Source organism: Apodemus sylvaticus, chromosome 8 (assembly GCF_947179515.1).
Source record: "Apodemus sylvaticus chromosome 8, mApoSyl1.1, whole genome shotgun sequence".
In the NCBI taxonomy this organism is placed as follows: domain Eukaryota; kingdom Metazoa; phylum Chordata; class Mammalia; order Rodentia; family Muridae; genus Apodemus; species Apodemus sylvaticus.
This window is the reverse complement of record NC_067479.1, coordinates 22,160,850-22,180,718: the sequence shown is the minus strand read 5'-3', so window position 1 is coordinate 22,180,718 and position 19,869 is coordinate 22,160,850.

Below are 19,869 nucleotides of genomic sequence, written 5' to 3'. Positions count from 1 at the left end.
CTATAACAACCTAAAATTACCTCACCAGAACAGAATAGTGTGAGAGATTAAACCTTTCATGCAATTTTTAAAATCTGGATACTGCAGTGTTTTATTAACTTTTAGATATATACTCACTGTTGACCCCCACTTAACGTGTGGTTCTCATTCATCTAGATGCTATTTTTATCATATATTTGCAAAAATAAGTGCTAGTGTATCTTGCATTTGTGTAGATTTCTTCTTTCTGAGTTTATTTTTGTACCCTGCAGGCTTCAGTGTTGAGTTAGTTAAATTTTGAGCCATTTCAAGCCTGCTTACCATGAAATGCTTTATAGCGTCAAGTCCTGGAACTGAAGTTAATATGGGTAATATACATTCCAGACCACCAAACCACTGTTTATGATTAATGTCAGACCTACATTGTTAGATTTGCTCTAGTAAAAAATGACTTGAGCTTCTTACTCTTATCCTAATATTTCCTGTGGAAGTATTATTTATTGGTCTGCAATTTTGCGGTGCCCAGGCTGGCTTTGATCTTGTGATTCTCTTGCCTCCGGCCTTCAAATAGCTGTCTTACAGACCTTAGCCATTGCACCCAACTGTTCTAAGTACAGATTTTCTTTGCGCTTGTGATTTTTCACCCTTTAATTGCCTGTAAAAGACAGTCCACAATGCATATTTCTGTGAAGTCTGTGGGTCTTTTAACGCCATCTTCACTTTTAATAGATTCACACTGGTTTGGAGTGCTTAACTCCGCCATTTACTTCTGACGGAACTACGACTCAGAGAAATTCCCCCAACCTGTAGGAGAAAATGTAGCCTGCCTGGCATACCGCACTTGTAAGTAAGAACCAAGGCACAGCAGGCCTCTGAAGTCAGAACACCGCACTCTAAAGTAGCGCGTGTAGCCTGTGGCTGGCCTGCGGAAGAGTCTGCTATGTGTCTCCTTCCGTATGCGTCTCCCTCATTTAGTGCTCACTGTTGAATCTGAGGTAATGTGCTAACCAATCATAGCCTGTGATCAGTGGTCGCTCACATACAATAGAGCACAATAGAGTACAATAGAGCAGACGCCGTTGCCTGAAACCGTCTCCAGAGTGGTTTATCTCCGTGCTCTTTACTGACCCAGGGCATTGCTGTCTTATAGGAGGACACGCAGGTAAGGATAGCACCGAACCACTGTTACTTCTGATGACTAATTAAAGAAATTCAGAACCCCTAGGGAGACAATGATATTCATAATTACGGCGAGAGGATGCAGTGGACAGAAGCCAAGGGGATAGGAGTACGGGACAGTGCGCAGAGATGCCCATGTTGATTTCAGCCATTCTGCTCAGGGCTGCTACACTCTGGGCCAATTCCCGCCCCCCCCACCCCCTCCCCCCCGCAGTGATTCCCAAACATGCATACTGAGTAAGGACATTGAGAATAGCTCCCCTTAGCTTCGGTATCTAGGATTTTCGTTTAGTCATGGCAGCATGCTGACCTCCGGCATGCCTGACGTTAGTTTCCAGCCCATCTGAATGTAGAGAGATTTGGAGTTGTCCGAAATTCCCCCCTAAATCACTTGGCTATTGTATCGTGTCTAGTGTGACTTGTGGTTCCAGGGAAACCTAGACGTATTCAGAAGGTGGATAATTCAAAGTCACCACCCTGGAGCCTATGTAAAAACCGCTCAAGCCTCTCTCTGGGAGAGGTTAATCCTTTTCTACACAGTCCTGATGCCAACCGGGAAGCTGTGTAAATCCAGATGTGCTCTCATTCCCATAGCTGCGCCTCGCTAAGATGGGAAGCTCAGCCTTTGACACATAATTAAGCTGGATTCCATCTTTGTCGAGTGAGTGCCTCTCAGAGGTTTGTCAAGGGGGCTCAAATATGTACTGCAATCTACTTCTAGTTGCTGTTTCTTTCCTCTCTTCTTCTTTTTGTTCCCAGCACAAACCCATCTTAATGTCCCAGCGGTCCTAATGTTGCTCCCTTCTCTTCCCCTTGTAGCCACAGTACTCAGTGTACCCATGACGGTGGACTTCAGCATTGCCCTTATCCTTTAGGAGGGAGAGGTGGAAATTGGGGGTACATGTTTTCTCTAACAGAAATAACAGGGAAAGTCAAAAGCTACTTCCATGTAATATTTTGGTACAGTAAAAACTTCTCTCCCTGGACAATAGCTGTGTTCCAGGCCTTTATAGAAGTGTTTTAGGATCTAATATCTTACCTGTTCAGAGATACCATTAATCTGGGAAGTCTGCAGCCATTGAATGGAGGGAATATCACTCAAGAATCATCACAGGCTCAAATGGGTTAATTCCATACTTTCACATGGCAAATACACAAACATGAAAACATCCAATCTCAAATATGTCTTCTTCCTGTTTCTTTCCCCAACAACTTCTCTAATTCCTCCACCTTTTACTCCAACTCCTCCTCCTCCAACAACTCTTCTTCCCGGCTCCCTTCTCCCTCTGCTGCTCCTCCTGCTCCTCCTCCACCTTCTACTCCTCCTCCTGCTGCTCCTCCTGCTGCTCCTCCTCCTGCTGCTCCTCCTCCTGCTGCTCCTCCTTCTGCTGCTCCTCCTCCACCTTCCACTCCTCCTCCTGCTGCTCCTCCTGCTGTTCCTCCTCCTGATGCTCCTCCTCCTGATGCTCCTCCTCCTGTTGCTCCTCCTCCTGCTCCACTACCACTTCTTTGTGTCCTGTGACTTAAAACTCAGCACCAAATGATCAATCCATTTGGTGAAAAAGGTAATTGCCTAAAGATTCTACCACACTTGGACAAATAAAAATGTAGACACATGCATTTATATTTAACTCTTCCAAGAGATGAGGGTGCCCATGGAGGTGTAGGCTAAAAGTAATGAAACTCATAAAGGAGAGACAGGGAAATCACAAATTCCAGGCCGCTTACCTGGACTCTATCTCAAAAATTAAACAAAGCAACACTGTCAATGACTTCGGTCAACACTCATATGTGTGGAGATGGAATTCATTGTGAAATGTCGATATTTAGTAAGGAGAAATGACATAGAGACTAGGATTCCTCTCCATTCACATACTGGCAGCTCTTCAAGTAGTTAAACTGTTCAGACACACACTCCTGGGGAAATTGTAACCAACTCTGGAAACACTTTAGAGCTTATTCTTCAGCGAAAAGGAATCAAAGGAACCATTTCCTTTTTTATTTATTATTAGATATTTTCTTTATTTACATTTCAAATGTTATCATCTTTCCTCATTTCCCCTCCAAAAACCCCTTATCTCATCCCCTTACCCTTGCTTCCCAACCCATCCACTCCCATTTCCCTGACCTGGCATTCCTTACACTGGGACATCGAGCCTTCACAGGACCAAGGGCCTCTCCTCTCTTTGATGTCGGACAAGGCCAGCCTCTGCTACTTATGTGGCTGGAGACATGGGTCTCTTCGTGTGTACTCTTTGGTCGGTGACTTAGTCTGGGAGTTCTGGTTGGTTCAAATTGTTGTTCTTCCTCTGGGATTGCAAACCCCTTCAGCTCCTTGGGTCCTTTCTCTAACTCCTCTATTGAGGACCCTGTGCTCAGTCCAATGGTTGGCTGAGAGCATCCTCCTCTGTATTTGTCAGGCATTGGCAGGGCCTCTCAGGAGACAGCTCTATCAGGCTCCACTATGTTCATAGCAGCCATATTTATAATAACCAGAAGAACCCAGATGTCCTTCAACAGAAGAATGGATACAGAAAATGTGGTACATTTACACAATGGACTACTACTCAGTTATTAAAAAGAGTGAATTCATGAAATTCTTAGGCAAATGGATGGAAAGAAAAAGTGTCCTCCTGAGTGAAGTAACCCAATCACAAAAGAACATGCATGGTCTGTACTCACTCAAGTAGATATTAGCCCAAAAGCTCTGAATACCCAAGATACAATTCACAGACCACATGAAGCTCAACAAGAAGGAAGACCAAAGTGTGGATAGTCTGGTCCTTCTTAGAAGGGGAACAAAATACCCATGGGATGAGATACAGAGACAAAGTGTGGATCAGAGACTGAAGGAAAGGCCATCCAGAGACTGTCCCACCTGGGGATCCACCCCACCTCCTTTTTATTCAATCCTTACTTCAGTCTTATGCTTTTCTACTTTATTTCAATATCAGAAGACTAATGGAGTGATAGTTAATGATACCTTTACAATATTAAAATTGCTATGTTTAGGTTTTAATAGAAGGCATCTAAATCTATCATTAGCTATAATTTCCCAGTTTCCTTAAATATCCGTATAGTGTTCACAGTTCCCAAAATATTCTATAAACCTCTTTCTACTTCTGTTTGAATTATAGTATAATCTCTAGATACTGCGTTTTATTAATATGGTCTTGTCTTTTTGGATACGTAGCAGTAAGGTTTGGATTTAGAATTTGTCCAAGGAGCTTTTGCACATAGTTTGGTGTCCCCCTTTGAGCTTTTGGGATTTAGTGGAACATGCATGGTGAAATGCACGTCTAATTCCAGGGATGGGAAACAGACAGCTGGATCCCTGGAGATGGCTGTCCAGCCAGCTTGGCCTACTTGTTAAGTTCTCATACAAAGTGCATATGTGTGGTCAGAGAACAGTGTTTGTCTCCCTCTCCCTCCCCTTTCCCCTCTCCCTCTTCTTCCCCCTCTTCTCTCTCTCCCTCCTCATTGTGGGTTCTAGGGATTGAACTCAGTCAAAGAAAGCATTTACTGCCAGCTCTCTTCCCAAACGCACAATCTTCTTAGTAAGTGACATTAAGTTCTTCCATCAGAGACACAAAATGTCATACCTCTCATTTTATAAGGTTAAGAACTCATTAGAAATTTATTTTATTTTGTTATATTTTTATTGAAAAGGGAAGTAAAAACACTTTATGATAAAATTAAAGATTTACATGGAAAATATTTCAGATAAACATGTTAAAATTGACAATTTTCATGGAAAATTAAAGAATAAAGTGGTAGACATTGCTAAATTAATTGAAATATGGAATAGAAACATTTCATGATAGAACTGAAGATTTACGTGGAAAATATTTCTGATGAAATTGTAGAAAAATGTAGAAAAGCATGTTAGAATAGAATATTATCATGGAAAATTTTGTATTGATACAATAATGGTAGGCATAAAAGTATTCCTAAGTTGATTGAAAGTGAAATTATAAACATTTTCTGATAAACTTAAAGATTTACATGGAAAATATTTCTGATAAAAATTGAAGAAATATATAGAAAAACATGTTAAAATTAAAGATTATCATGGAAATCTTTACAGATTATACAGATAAAATAATAGGCATAAAGCTAATTCTAAATTGATTGAACATGGAATTATAAACATTTTCAGATAAAATTGAAGATTTACATGGAAAACATTTCTGGTAAAATTCAAGAAATATATAGACAAACACGTTAAAATTTACTATTTCATGGAAAATTTTACATATAAATAGTAGATATAAAACTCTTTCTAAATTAATTGAAGGTGGAATTAAAAACATTTGTGATAAAATCAAAGATTTACATTGAGAACATTTCTGATAAAATAGAGCAAATATATAGAAAGACATTAAAATTGAAGATTATCATGAAAAATAATGCAGATAAAATGGTAGATATAAAAAAAGTATTACTAAATTAATTAAAAGGGGAATTATAAACATTTTCTGAAAAAAATTGAAGATTTACATGAGAAATATTTTATTAGTCAATGTCTTTTTATTCGGGAGTTGAGTCCATTATTGTTAAGAGATATTAAGGAATAGTGATTGTCGCTTCCTGTTATTTTTGATGTTATTTTTATGTTTGTGTGTTTGTATCTTCTTTTGGATTTGTTGCAAGAAGATTACTTTCTTGCTTTTTTCTAGGATGTAGTTTCCCTCTTTGTGTTGGCATTTTCCATCAATTATCCTTTGTAGGGCTGGATTTGTGGGCAGATATTGTGTAAATTTGTTTTTATCATTGAATATCTTGGTTTGCTGGGTATAGTAGCGTGGGCTGGCATTTGTGTTCTCTTAGGGTCTGTATGAGGTCTGCCCAGGATCTTCTAGCTTATATCATCTCTGGTGAGAAGTTTGGTATGATTCTGATAGGTCTGCCTTTATAAGTTACTTGCCCTTTTCCCTTACTGCTTTTTAATATTCTTTCTTTGTTTAGTGAATTTGGTGTTTTGATTAATATGTGCCAGGAGGACTTTCTGTTCTGGTCCGGTCTGTTTGGAGTTCTGAAGGCTTCTTGTATGTTCATGGACATCTCTTTCTCTAGGTTAGGGAAGTTTTCTTCTACAATTTTGTTAAAGATATTTACTGGGCCTTTAAGATGTAAGTCCTCGCTCCCTTCTATACCTATAATTCTTACGTTTGGTCTTCTCATTGTGTCCTGTAGTTCCTGGATGTTTTGGGTTACTAGCTTTATGCATTTTGCATTTTTTTTTGACTGTTGAGTCAATGTTTTCTATGGTATCTTCAGCACCTGAGATTCTTTCTTCTATCTCTTGTATTCTGTTGTTGATGCTTGCATCCATGACTCCTGAATTCTTTCCAAGGTTTTCTATCTCCAGAGATGTCTCACTTTGTGATTCCTTTATTGTTTCTACTTCTACTTTTAGATCCTGGATGGTTTTGTTCAGTTCCTTTACTTGATTGTTTGTGTTTTCCTGTAATTCTTTACGGGATTTTTGTGTTTCTTCTTTAAGGGCTTCTGTCTATTGACCTATGATCTCTTGTATTTCTTTACGGGATTTTTGTGTTTCCTCTTTAAGTGCTTTTTCCTGTTGATCAATGTTCTCCTGTATTTTTTTTAAGGGAGTTATTTAAGTCTTTCTTGAAGCCCTCTATCAGCATCATGAGATACAATTTTAAATCCAACTCTTGCTTTTCCAGTGTGTTGGGGTATCCGGGACTTGCTGTGGTGGGAGAACTGGGTTCTGATGTTGCCATGTGGTCTTGATTTCTATTGGTAGGATTCTTATGGTTGCCTTTTGCCATCTGGTTATCTCTGGTGCTAGTTGGTATTGTTGTCTCTGGCTGGAGTTTGTTCCTCCTGTGGGTCTATAAGCCCGTGTCCTTACTCCTCTGAGCTCACTGCTGGGAGATCTCTCTCTCCTGGTGGGTTAAGCACAGAATGCTGTGGAGTCTCCAGGCTCCCTGGTGCAAATGGTGGCAGGAACACTTCTGTCCCAGCTGCTCTACTGAACTTAGGCCATGTGTGCTCCTAGCTGGTCCCCTCCAGAGAGAAGGTGGAGATCTCACCTCTGCACTCAGAAGTGAAAGCACTGCTGGGAGATCTCTCACTCCTGGTGGGCTATGCACAGAAGGCTGTGGAGTTTCCTGGTTGCCTGGTGCCTAGAAATTTTAAAATGTGGTATTCCCCGCCTTTCATTTACTTACTAGTAGATTCCAATGAAAAGATCCTTTATATCATCAATATGGACATATTAAATTTGAGTAGGTAGAGTGAATGTTTTATACTTTATTAGTTTTTGAATCATAATTCAAATCTAATATGCCATCCCCTAGAGAATCTACATGTCAAAGGGTCATTTTTACCTAATAGGTGTAAACAATTTTAATGTACTTTAGCTGTGGGCTGTTAATATTTTGGTTCATATGGAAATATTTTTTGTCTTTGGGTGGTTTGAGCTCTACCTAGTGGCTTTTTTTTTTCCTTCACAACGCAACTATTTTTTTGGTAAGTATTTCCAGGGTTATCTAGTGCATCGCTTAGACCTCTTTTGGTGTAAATGGTATTTAAAGACCTCAACACACCTATAGAGTTACCCACTGCTATCTAGTTGGTTTACATCCCTAGCCTGTTTCAGTGATAGTAGTAAAGACAGGCTTTCTTTTGTAAAAAGGTGGAACAGGTTTATCCTGATACCGTAATTCATGTCGTTGAGGAACCCAAGTTAAAGCCACGCATCTCGGGGGTTATCTGTCTCCTGTGCTGGTCAGGCAGCTCTCAACGATGCCCGTGCAGTTTCCATGTGCTTTACTCTGCCCTGCGTAGAGTTCACAACTTTAACCAAACCAACACCAACATCCACAGTGTGTTTTCTTTGACTCACAGGTAGCTATAGAGAAGTGATGAAGGCTGAAGTATAGCTATGGCCTGTCTGTCTGTCTGTCTGTCTGTCTGAGTGTCTGTCTGTCTGAGTGTCTGTCTGTCTGAGTGTCTGTCTTTTCTTGGTTCTGATTTGTTGGTTTTTGTTCTGTCTTACTTGCTTTCCACACAGAATCTCATGTAACCCAGGCTAGCTTCAAACTCACTATGTAGCTAAGGCTCAGCCTTGAAGTCCTAACCCTCCAGCCTCCACCTCCCAAGTAGTGAGACTATAGTCTATGCGAACATATCTTAGGGTTGTGATCCTTTTCTTAAGCAAAGACAAATTGCACGGTTTAGACATCTTCCCTTTGTGTTATTTAAGCTCTGCATAAATCTGTTAGAATGCTGTGTTTTAGAAGTCCAGCTCAGGAGGAGGATTGGGGAGGGGGTGTTCTTTTCCAAATTAGCACCTTTTAATTCGAATGACTGACAAGGACGTCTACAGCCAGTTCTTATGTCTGCTGTACACTAGCTGTTACTTGATGCCATATTTGCAGAGAAACATTCTCTTAATGGGGCAAGACTGACAATGAGTTGGTGTCCCTCCACAAGAGGCACAGCTGGGGTCAAGCCTTACCCGATTAGGCCATAGCTCTGCCTGGTCTCCCCCAACAGTTACCATAGCCACTTTGAAGTACTGAAGTAACAGATGGCAAATTTAAAAGAACAGCTTTTAAAAATTTAAAACAAGTCCAAATGTAAACCTCTCTCGTCGTCTCTGTTCCTTTCGGTGCCAAAAAGAGAGAAAACATCACAAGTATGATTCTGAGCTGCTTATTTTAAAAATATCATTTATCCTAAGTTTTAAAATCCACTACAACTTATATTAAACATTTTTTTAAAACACCAACCCTTCATTAAAAAAGAAAGAAAGAAAACCAAAACCTTCTGTTCCTAGCTGATACCCACAATGTAGAGACAAGAGTCACAAATCTAGGACTTTTAGGAAGCAAAGAAAGAAGCCATAACCCCTGCCCACTTTAATATATCACATGGATATATCATCACATCAGCATAGGTGGAATTTGCTTTTAGGATAAAAATATGGCATGTCCTTTATTTCTTTTGGTTTTGTTTAAGGGGGAATCATAAAGCCTTGACGGCTTTCTCTCCTCTGGGTAGGAGCGGGCATGAAGGTGAAGCAGCATCCACTGGGTGGCGCCCTAGAGCTTGTTTTCAATCACAGGTGTTGACTGTAGTGGGGGATTATGGTAAGCTATCCTTTTAAAGTAAATGATAAAAGAACACGGACTTATCAGCATGACGTTCAAAGTGTATGCTGCAAAGCACTCACAGACCCTATGTGAAAGCACAAAACTGTAGAACAAAAAAATAAAATCACCAGGATGATCTTTATGGGTCAGGAACATGTGCAGAGATTCTGGGCTGGATGTCCCAGGGTGACTTGTTTTGAAACAGAAGCAACAGAGGCAATAAGAATACCAGTTTGAAAGTTACTTAGTCTCTGTCTCTGTCTCTGTCTCTCTCTCTCTCATGCTTCTTCCCCAGGAAGAGAAGCAGGAAGAATGGGGAAGAGCAGTGACATGTGCTATCTGTCGACAGTTACAGCCCAGGAGACGGAGTGCCAGAGAAGAAAGACATCAGGACATAGTCACCATGATCAACATCACCCAATGAGTCAGTAAATCTTAAATATTTCTGATATCATAGTGGAGTAAGAACTATCATCTATCAGTTCTGTTCCTCTAGAGAATCCTCCTGAGTAATATAGATTGTGGTACCAGAAGTGGGGTTCAAACCCAAACAGACATGTTCATTGGTACAGTATTCTGTACTAATAAAGTTATTGTTTTAGAAAATAAATATTAGATAAAATGTAAATGTTATTTTAGAATACTTAAGAATAGTCTAGAAATATCAAACACACACATACATAAATGGTATAAATGTTTTTATACATTATATGTAGTATTAGCATCATTCCAAAGAAATAGGAAATTATGATAGAAAGATTTTGTAATTCAGTAGACTAGATAAAATTTAGCTATAATTAAAGTAGTATGAAAGGGAGAAGGGTCAATACTAATGAATTTACTCAAAATTAACCCAATAGATAGGAAGAAAAACTTTGTAAAGATCAGTTAAGAGATAAGAAAATGGAATAATATCAAGATATACCTGTATGAGCTATACAAATGCCTGTATACTCCACAAACAACATTTAAATCTTAAATATTGAAGTGTAAACTACATAAAACAACACATATATACTATTGTAATAAAAGATTTAGGTTTTAGTAATTGCTAAGATAGTTTAAGTAGCATATGTAGCATTTAATTTCAAATAAATATGTAAGTTGCATATGTATATATATACATACTAAAAGCTTAATTGATTATAAACTGTTATGTGTACAGTATAATGAACTTGATATGGTATTTATATAATATCTATGTAGACATGTGTTACTGATATGTGCTAGACCATATAAGAAATCCAATCAAATTCCACTGAATCCTATTTACATAGACTATGGTTACTTATCCCAATAAAAATTAAATAATTAATAATATTGACTAATAAAAATATACATATATAAAAGAATTATGTTCTGAAATTGCACATGAGTCAAGACACAGTTATAATGCATTTAAAGCCAGCAATTATAAAAACAGAAAATTCCAAAATGTATGAGAAGCAGCCAAATTATTTAATGTAAATTTTAGATGTAAGTTTACTCAGTAACAAGTGAAATTTACATATGAGACATTTACATATAAGACATTTGTCATCGGCAAGATTCTACGCCAAGTATTTCCAACCTTCTGATCACACAGTATGGCAGTACATAGTCCCTGTTCCTTTGGCATTGTGTGCAGTTGTGATGGTATGACTTGTTTTAATCATAAACAAGCCATGGGCTTCATATAGAATGAGTTTTGGAGCAAGCACACAGTTGGCCAAGTCCTCTCTCCTTATCTGGCATTTTCCGTCTTAGTGAAGCTAAGCTCCCTTGGCCAGCATCCCTGGTCAAGGAGAACAGCCTGCTGCGTCCTGGATCTCTGTCAACCTCTGACTTCTCTCCTGTTGCTCCTCTTGTGCTATAGCATCAACAAACTTAACACGGGCTAGAAAGATGGCTCAGGATTCAAGAATGCTGGCTGCTCTTACAGAAGACCTGGGTTCGATTCCCAGCACCACATGGTGGATCACAACTATCTGGAATCCCAGTTCCATCTGATGTTCTCTTCTGGTTTCATGGGCAAGAGGCAGGTGCTGCATGCACAGATAGATGTAAGATAAACATAAATAAGTCTTAAGATCAAAACAAAATAAGATGCAAAACCTAATCACCACCATCTCATTACCCACTTAGGCTGTATAATCAATGCCTATGTTTCTGCTGAGTAGTTTCCAACCTTTTTAATTTTTTTCATACTACATATACTACTTGCTGGGGAAAAGTCATTCAAAGAGCTAAGTTTTTCTTGTTTGCTTGCTTACTTTTCTTTCTTTTAAGAAAGGGTCTCTCCGGCTGGAGAGATGGCTCAGTGGTTAAGAGCACTGACTGCTCTTCTGGAGGTCCCGAGTTCAAATCCCAGCAACCACATGGTGGCTCACAACCATCTGTAATGAGACCTGACGCCCTCTTCTGGTGTGTCTGAAGACAGCTACAGTGTACTTACATATAAGAATGAATAAATCTTTAAAAAAGAAAAAGAAAAAAAGAAAGGGTTTCTCTGCAAATCTCTGGCTTACCTCAGACTCTGTATCTGAATTCAGGATGGCCCTGAATTCCCAGAGATCCCCCTGATTAGGTGTGCCTACAAAGTTCTGGGATTAAAAGAATATGCCACCACTCTTGGCATAAAGGGATCATTTCGTTATGCCTGTATAAATATATGTATGTCTATATAAATCATGCATACAGTGATCAGAAATGTCAGAAGTGGGCATTAGATTCCTGGGACTAGAGTTACAGATGATTGTGAGCCACCAGACCCTCTTGAAGAACAACTAGTACTTGTAACTGCTGATCTATATCTCCAGCTCTACTAATAAAAAAAATTAAAAGTATTATACCTGCTAGTGTTCTGTCAATTTGTCACTAGCTAGAGTCCTTGGAAAGGAGAAAGCCTTGATCAAGAAAAAGTCTCCATAAGATCTGTCTATAGGGCATTTTCTTAATTAGTGATTCATGGGGGAGGACACAGACCATTGTGAATGGAGCCAACCCTGGGCTGGTGGTCCTGGGTTCTATAAGAAAGCAAGCTGAGCAAGTCATGGGAAACAAGCAAGTAAGCATCACCCCTCCGTGGCCTCTGCATCAGTTCCTGCCTCCAGGTTCCTTCCCTGCTTGAGTTTCTGTCCTGGCTTCCTTCAGTGATGGACTACACTCTGGAAGTGTAAGTTAAATAAACCCTTTCCTCCCCAATCGCTTTCTCATCATGATATTCTGTGGTAGCCATGGAAATCCCAATTAAGACACGTATTTTTTTTTTTTTCTGCCTCGGTATTGTTTTCTAGTAGCATCTGGGAACTTTCAGATATTTTTTCATGTGCTAGTAAAAATTGCTTCTAAATATCATCAAATTACATCCTGACTCTAAAGCCAGAAGCTTAATGCTGGTAGTAAAGCTGTGAAACTCTCCCGTTACCTGATTGGCTAGTCACTATTTCCCAGAGCCAATCATCTTCGAGCTTGGATTCTGGTTTGATAAGGCTACCATATTTTTCATAAAGCATTCAATAGTAATCGATAAATATTATTCTGTCTGATAACAAGGTATTTCTGAAGATAAAAACCAAGAACACACGTTGCTTCATAATAGGGATGTGTTTGAGATGATTTCATCATTAAGAGAGCATTACAGGTTCACTTACACAAATGAAAACGGCAACGTCACCTGACGACACGATCTTATGGGCCACTATAGAAATTCAGTTGACTGTGGAACGAAGCGTCATTGGTAGTGATGGGCTCTGTGTGTTAGTTCTTTTTCCACGGCTGTGATAAAACACTATGACCACAGAAGCATATAGAAGGGAAGATTTATTTGGAAAGAGTTTCGGAGGGAGAAGAGTCCATCATAGTGGGGAAGGATGACAAAAAACACCAGACTTGATGGTTGGGGCGAAAGATCAAGGCTCACATCCTGAATCACAAGCAACATACAAAGGGGCGTTGGAATCTCAGAACTCACTCACAGTGACCTGCTGCTTCCTCCAGCAAGGCCACGCCTTCTAAACCTATCCAAACAGCACCACCAACCAGGGACCAAGCACACAAACCTCTGAGCCTATAAGGGCCATTCCTATTCAAACTATCACGTATCTGTAGGCATAATGACACAAAATGTCTATAAAAAGACTCTCATCAGCTTCCCCGTGGAGACCAAAGCAGCTCCTAGATTATAGCTTCAAAGAAGGCCATCTCTTTATAATCTTATCATTACTGTTTTCTGAAAAATAATTATGTGCCCAGAGTTTGTACACTCCTTTGAACAAACACGGTGCAATGTTTGGAAGCTGACTCGTGGTGTCCAGTGATTTGACAGGCCTAGGGGCTGCCTTGTCTCTCTGCTGTTCTCCACTGAATTTTTTTAGGCTCCCAGAGTGATGCCCTGGCAGCTGTCCTGATCTCCCAGTGAAGAAAGACAGGAACCACAATCGCAGGAGTGCTTCCCGCCCCACATCACACGAACTTTAAATGAGCTTGGCTTGACTTTGTAACACTTGTTACTGTGATAAGTTGTACAGAGAACTCTCATAGAAACTCGGTAAATTATCAAAGAAAACCATTTCCTTGATGATGCCAAATACTCTTTAATCATTCTCCTCTCCCACTATCTGAGCGAGCCTTGGTGCCCAGCAGACACTCTGCTTATTAAATACTCTACCAAATCATTTTTCCTTAGGATACAAAGAGAATCCTCTGGATGAATGAAAATCCCACTGCATTGTCTTTTAGGATGAGAGGAACACTTGAGGAAGACATGAAAATTAGATCGTTTTAAAAGTAACATTTTTAAAATTTAGAACGCCCCCTTGTGGCAGTTTTATAAATGTATAGATGGCATTACACAGGCACACACACAGACACACACACACACACCACCAAAAAACAAACAACAAAAACACTCCCAAACCCCACACAAAACATCCTCCCAAACCTAAACCAAAACAACCCCCAAACCCTACCAAATTAGTGAATTTCTCTGTGGCACCCATCTTCAGCTGGGCACAGATGTGCCTCTGTTCCTCTCTGCCTTGCCCCTGCTCTCTGCCTCCACTCCACACTCTCTTCTCTCTCTCCTGCTGGCTCCTCACAGCCCCTCCTTTACTCCCATGCCATTTAGTGCTTACAGGTGACAGAAGAGTCACGTGACACTTGTCCTGCTTCTATCTTACTTTGCTGAACACTGTAGTGGACACTTCTATCATTTTCCCTTCAAAATGTGAGACATTATTTTCTTACAGATGAACAATATTCCATTGTGTAGAGGGACCATATTTTCTTTAACCATCCTCCTGCTGACAGTCACTGTGGTTGGTTGGGTATCCTGAGTATTATGAACAATGTTGCGTTAGTTATTTTAAATTAGGTTTTTAAGTTAGTAGAGAGTGGTACGTTTTAGTGTGGCGGTTTTTATACACACCTTGTCTCATTTTACTGTGTTCCCTCTCCCGACCAAGTAGTGGCTTCCACACTACATGGGCTCCTTTCCCTTCCCTTTATTCTCCTTTTACATATCCTTCTCCCCGCTCACAGTCCCTTTTCTGTTTTCATTTCTATCTCCCTGGATCCCTGCCTCCCTCCATCCCTCCCCCATCTATTCCAATCTATTGTGCATATGGGAAAATGCATGTGGTATTTGGGTATGCATAGATTTAAAAGATGCATTAAGTATGTCGCTATTCTAATGTTTCTGATTTGGAAACAAAAAAACTCTTATATGCTTTTGTAGCTTTAAATTTAAAAACATGTTCCCAAACCAAGTGACAACAGTGTAACACCTGTTTTGGGTTCATCAAAAGCTGTAACATTGTCTCTTTGGAGCATGTTTAAGATGGGTATTGGCAGGTGATGAATCCTAATGTCTCGACTGGAGAATCAGTGCTGGGATCATTTATGCTCTGCTGTCATCTGCTCAGAAAGGAGCATTTAGTGGCCAGTGAAGAGCCATTGTCCTGCCTCAGTGCTGCGTCTCCACTGGCAACTTTGTTGATCTTGGAAGCTGACTGTTTTCTAATCTGTTCTTGGTGACCTTCAAAGTTCCAGGAATGTTTCTTTGTTCCTTTGTTCAAGGCATCCCAGCCTTTCCTTTACAGTTGATGGAAACTCTGCTGGCTAATTTTATGTCAACGTGACAAAGGCCAGAGTCATCTGACAGGAGGGAACCTCTACTGGAAAACTGTCTCCATTAGACTTGACTGTAGGCAAAACTGTAGAGCATTTTTTTACTTAGTGATGGAGGTGGGAGGGTCCAGCTCATTGTGGGTAGGGCTGTCCCTGAGCTGGTGGCCCTGGGTTCTATAAGAAAGGGGGCTGTACAGAATAACCATGCTACAATCCACCAGGCCAAAGAAATGAAGTAACCAGGAGGGACCAGGAGAGGATGCCTGGATCTCACCCAGAAAAGGAAACAAATTAGACTTCAGAGGGGGATGGAAGGAGGCAACTGGGTATGGGAGGAGCTGAGCAAAACAAGAGAGATGGTGAGAGGTGTCCGGAAGCGGGGAGGGAGAGGGTTGGGGGAGGGAACTGGAATTGCTCAATCTCTGGGATTCAGGAGACCCGGGACCAGGGAGCTCCTGGAAGTCTATGGGGGTGGCCCTAACTGAGACCCCTAGCAGTTGGGGATATAGAGACTGAAGTGGCCACCTCCTGCAGCCAGGAGGGATTTGCAGTAGAGGAAGGGGAACTCCAACCCCTCCCGCGCCCCCCCCCCCTCCGCTCCACACACACACACACACACAGAGCCTTCGACCCAAAATCTGCCCTGCCTACATGATGGACAGGGATAAAGATAGAGGAGAGATTGAGGGAATAGCCAACCAATGACTGGTCCATCTTGAGACCATCGGAGATAGTCATCACCTGACATTGTTAATAATACTCTGCTAGGTTTGCAGACAGGAGCCTAGCATTTGTCTCCTGAGAGGCTCCACCCAACAGGTGGTTGAAACAGATGCAGAGACCTAGAGCCAAACATAAGCTGGAGCTCAGGGAGTCTTGTGGAAGAGTGGGAAATAGAATTGAACAAACTGAAAGTGTCAAAGACACTACAAGCAGAACTAAAGAGTCAACTAATCTGGATCCAGGGGGGTTTACAGAGACTGAACCATCAACTAAATAGCATGCATGGGCTGCACCTAGCACCTCTCCACATTTCCAGCAGATGTGCAGCTTGGTCTTCATATGGGTCTCCTAACAACTGGAGTAGGGGCTGTGACTGACTCTGTTACCTGCCATTGGATCTCTTCCCACTGCTTGGTAGGACCTCAATGGGAGAGGATGTACTTAGTCCTGCTGTGACCTGATGTCCAGCAGCAGGGTGGTACCCAAAGGGAGTGTTTTCCCCTTCTCTCAGAAGAAGTAGAAGGGGTAATAGGAGGAGGGATTTGTTGGGGTGGGTTGTGATCAGGATGTAATGGGAATAAACAAATTAATTAATGCAAAAAAATAAAGGGGGCTGAGCAAGCCAAGGGGAGCAAGCCAGTGAGCAGCATGCCTCAATGGCCTCTCTATCAGCTTCTGTCTTTAGGTTTGAGATCTTGTCCTAACGACTTCCTTCAGTGATGGAGTATGGATGCATACTCAAATAAACCCTTTCCTCCTCAACTTGCATTTTTTCATGGTGTTTTACCATAGCAATAGTAACCCAAACTAAGACAGAGACCAAATTGGGAAACTCTTCTGGGGATTCTTAAGACCTAAGACAAGATATCACCGCTAGGAACTTAGACTTTGTACAAGCTAGATAAAGCTGCCTCTCTCTGATTCCCACTGTCTGCCCAAACAAACATTGTGTAGTTTTGCCTCACCGTGCCTCAGTTTCCTCATTTAGGAATAGATAAATAATGACTCTAGGAGGTGTTTGAGATCAGATGAGTTCATATATATGTAATTATTAGGCATTAATAAATACCTACTCTTAAGAAAAACTACATAAAATTCCTTTCTCTTGGCAAGTCATGATAGCTGAGTTTTTTGTTGTTATTGTTGTTTTGTTTTTTAAAGCAAACTGACCCAGAGGAAACAATACCAAGAATATCATATTGGGATCTGGGAACTTCTTCCTCTTTATTTTGTTGAATGGGTACATTCATGTCCTGGCTAACGGATGTCACACTTGTCTCAATGCTTTTCAGTCGGGTGAAAGGAACCAGATGAGGTCGCCTCTTGCCACTGTAGCCCTACCTGACCTTAGCGCTATAGTCCCTGAGCTTGAGGATCCCCTGTGCTGCTTACTTGGGATTTCATCTCCACACTTGTCTTGAGCTATAGTTAGTCATCTCTGTGCTGTCCTCGCTAGATAAAGTCTCAGCGGAGACAGTGCCTTACTCACCTTTTAAAAATTATATAGTGCCATGACTTATGCATAATAGACGTAATAAGTATTTATTAAAGGGGTTTTTTGAAAGTATAGCTTGCTAAACAAACAGATAATTATTATCACTATTACTCTTCCTGTAAGCACCATGGTATGACTTTATAGGGTATAATTACATGGGTGTTTGACATGAGTCTAAGTAGGAGTTCTGAGTGAGGCTAGGAGGTACAACCTAAACACAGAATATTACTGATGTGCTCATCTCTCTCTGTTTTACCCCCTTATATTGAAACACCACGCATTCAATGTATTAAGAGCTGTTCTAGTTCCATTTGGGTCATATGTGAAATAATCAATTATCGTGGGTCTGCAAAAATCCTTCTTATCTTCCCGTGTTGCTCCTACAAGATAAATGAAGTGTCTGCAAATAACTAATTAGGTTCTGATCTTAGTTCCAGATACAACATGGGAATTCACTTATTCATCTTTTTGTAAAAAAAAAAATTCAATGTTTCTCTGTCATGTGCTTGATACCCCTTGAGGCACTGAGAGTGCATTGGCACACTCTCTTCCTGTGTAGAGAGCAGGCATTTCCAGTAAGAGGTGGGCTCTCTGAAGCACTGGCCTCTGAATCACATTGAAAATACAGGTGGAGATCCTTGATCTTGGTTTTACATATTAGGTGAATTTTCATTGGGGGGGGGGGTAATTGGATCCACAATTGTGAATTTCTGCAGTAGAAAGAGGAGAATCAGGGCTGGAGAGATGACTTTAGTGGTTAAGAGCACTGACTGCTCTTCCAAAGGTCCTGAATTCAATTCTCAGTAACCACATGGTGGCTCGAAATCATCTATAATGGAATCTGATACCCTCTACTGGTGTGTCTAAAGACAGCTACAGTGTACTCATATAAATAAAACAAATCTAAAAACAAAACAAAAAAAGAAAGAAAGAAAGAAAGAAAGAAAGAAAGAAAGAAAGAAAGAAAGTAAGAGAAAAGAAAGAGAAAGAAAGAGGAGAGTCACAGGGCCAGTGGAAACTGTTGAGAACTGCTGTTGTTTTTATGAGGAGCCTGGCTCTTCTGTAAAACTAGGATAAAAACAAGCAGGGTGTCTCTAGATTTCTTAAAAGACTTCTTCCTATTCATATGCTCAAGAGGATATTATGGTATGTTTCCATTAGAGTTTCTATTGATGTGGTGAAAACCGTGACCAAAGCAACTCGGGGAGGAAGGGTTTCTTCAGCACATCTGCATCACTGCTCATCATCAAAGGAAGTCAGGACCGGAACTCACACAGGGCAGGAACTGGAGCTGATGCAGAGGCTATGGAGGGGTGCTGCTCGCTGGCTTTGCTTGCTCTGCTTTCTATAAGAGGTTGGCTCAGCCTGCTCTCTTATAGAAACCTGGGCCACCAGGGCTGGGCCCTCCCATATCAATGGCTAAGAAGATGCTCTGCAGGGTTCCCTGCAGCCCAGCCATATGCTGGCATTTTCTCAGTTAAGTTTCTCATTTCCCCCAATGACTCTAGCTTGTGTTAAATCGACATAAACTAGCCAGCACATGCTGTTTGTGTAACTTTGTTGCCAGATAAGTGATTGAAGCAACAATCCATAGTTAAGTATACCATTTGAGAAACAGGTGACTACTTAATTTTAGATTTTAAAAAAGTAACTTCAGTGACAGTGTGTAACTTCAAAGTGTCAGGGAAAAGGACTATTAGGAAATATGAATTTCTTGATCCAGTTCTGAGTGTGTGGTGTGTGGAGGCTTCCCACAAGGATTTTAGTGAAATGCATTTTTATGCCAATATACTTCTTTGTACATTCTGAATTCACCCCTTCATTTCATTTAAAATACTAAATTTTTAAATACTAAATAAATCGAGAAGCTACATATGCACTTTCTTTCGGAGAACACAGCTTGAAATTTGCATCAAAATAAAAAAATTAAGACTGCTTAATTAAAACTCTGACACCACCAACCTCTTCAATTATGTGTTAAGGAGATGGGCACCCTGGGGATACCAACTTAGAATCAGTGTGCATTTTGAGTGCCATTAGCACGTATACATGCACAGTTCTCCGGAGGGAAGAAAAGAGCTTTAATAGAAGAAAAAAAAAATCTAACATTTCTTTTGAGCAGAAATTATTTTGCTTTTTAAAAGCAAGGAGATACCATGCCTGCTGACACCTCAAACAGTGCTTCCCATATTTTCTGGGCTTAAGTTTTCAGGTATGCTTTTTTTTTTTTTTTTGTAAACAGTGACCAATTTTTAC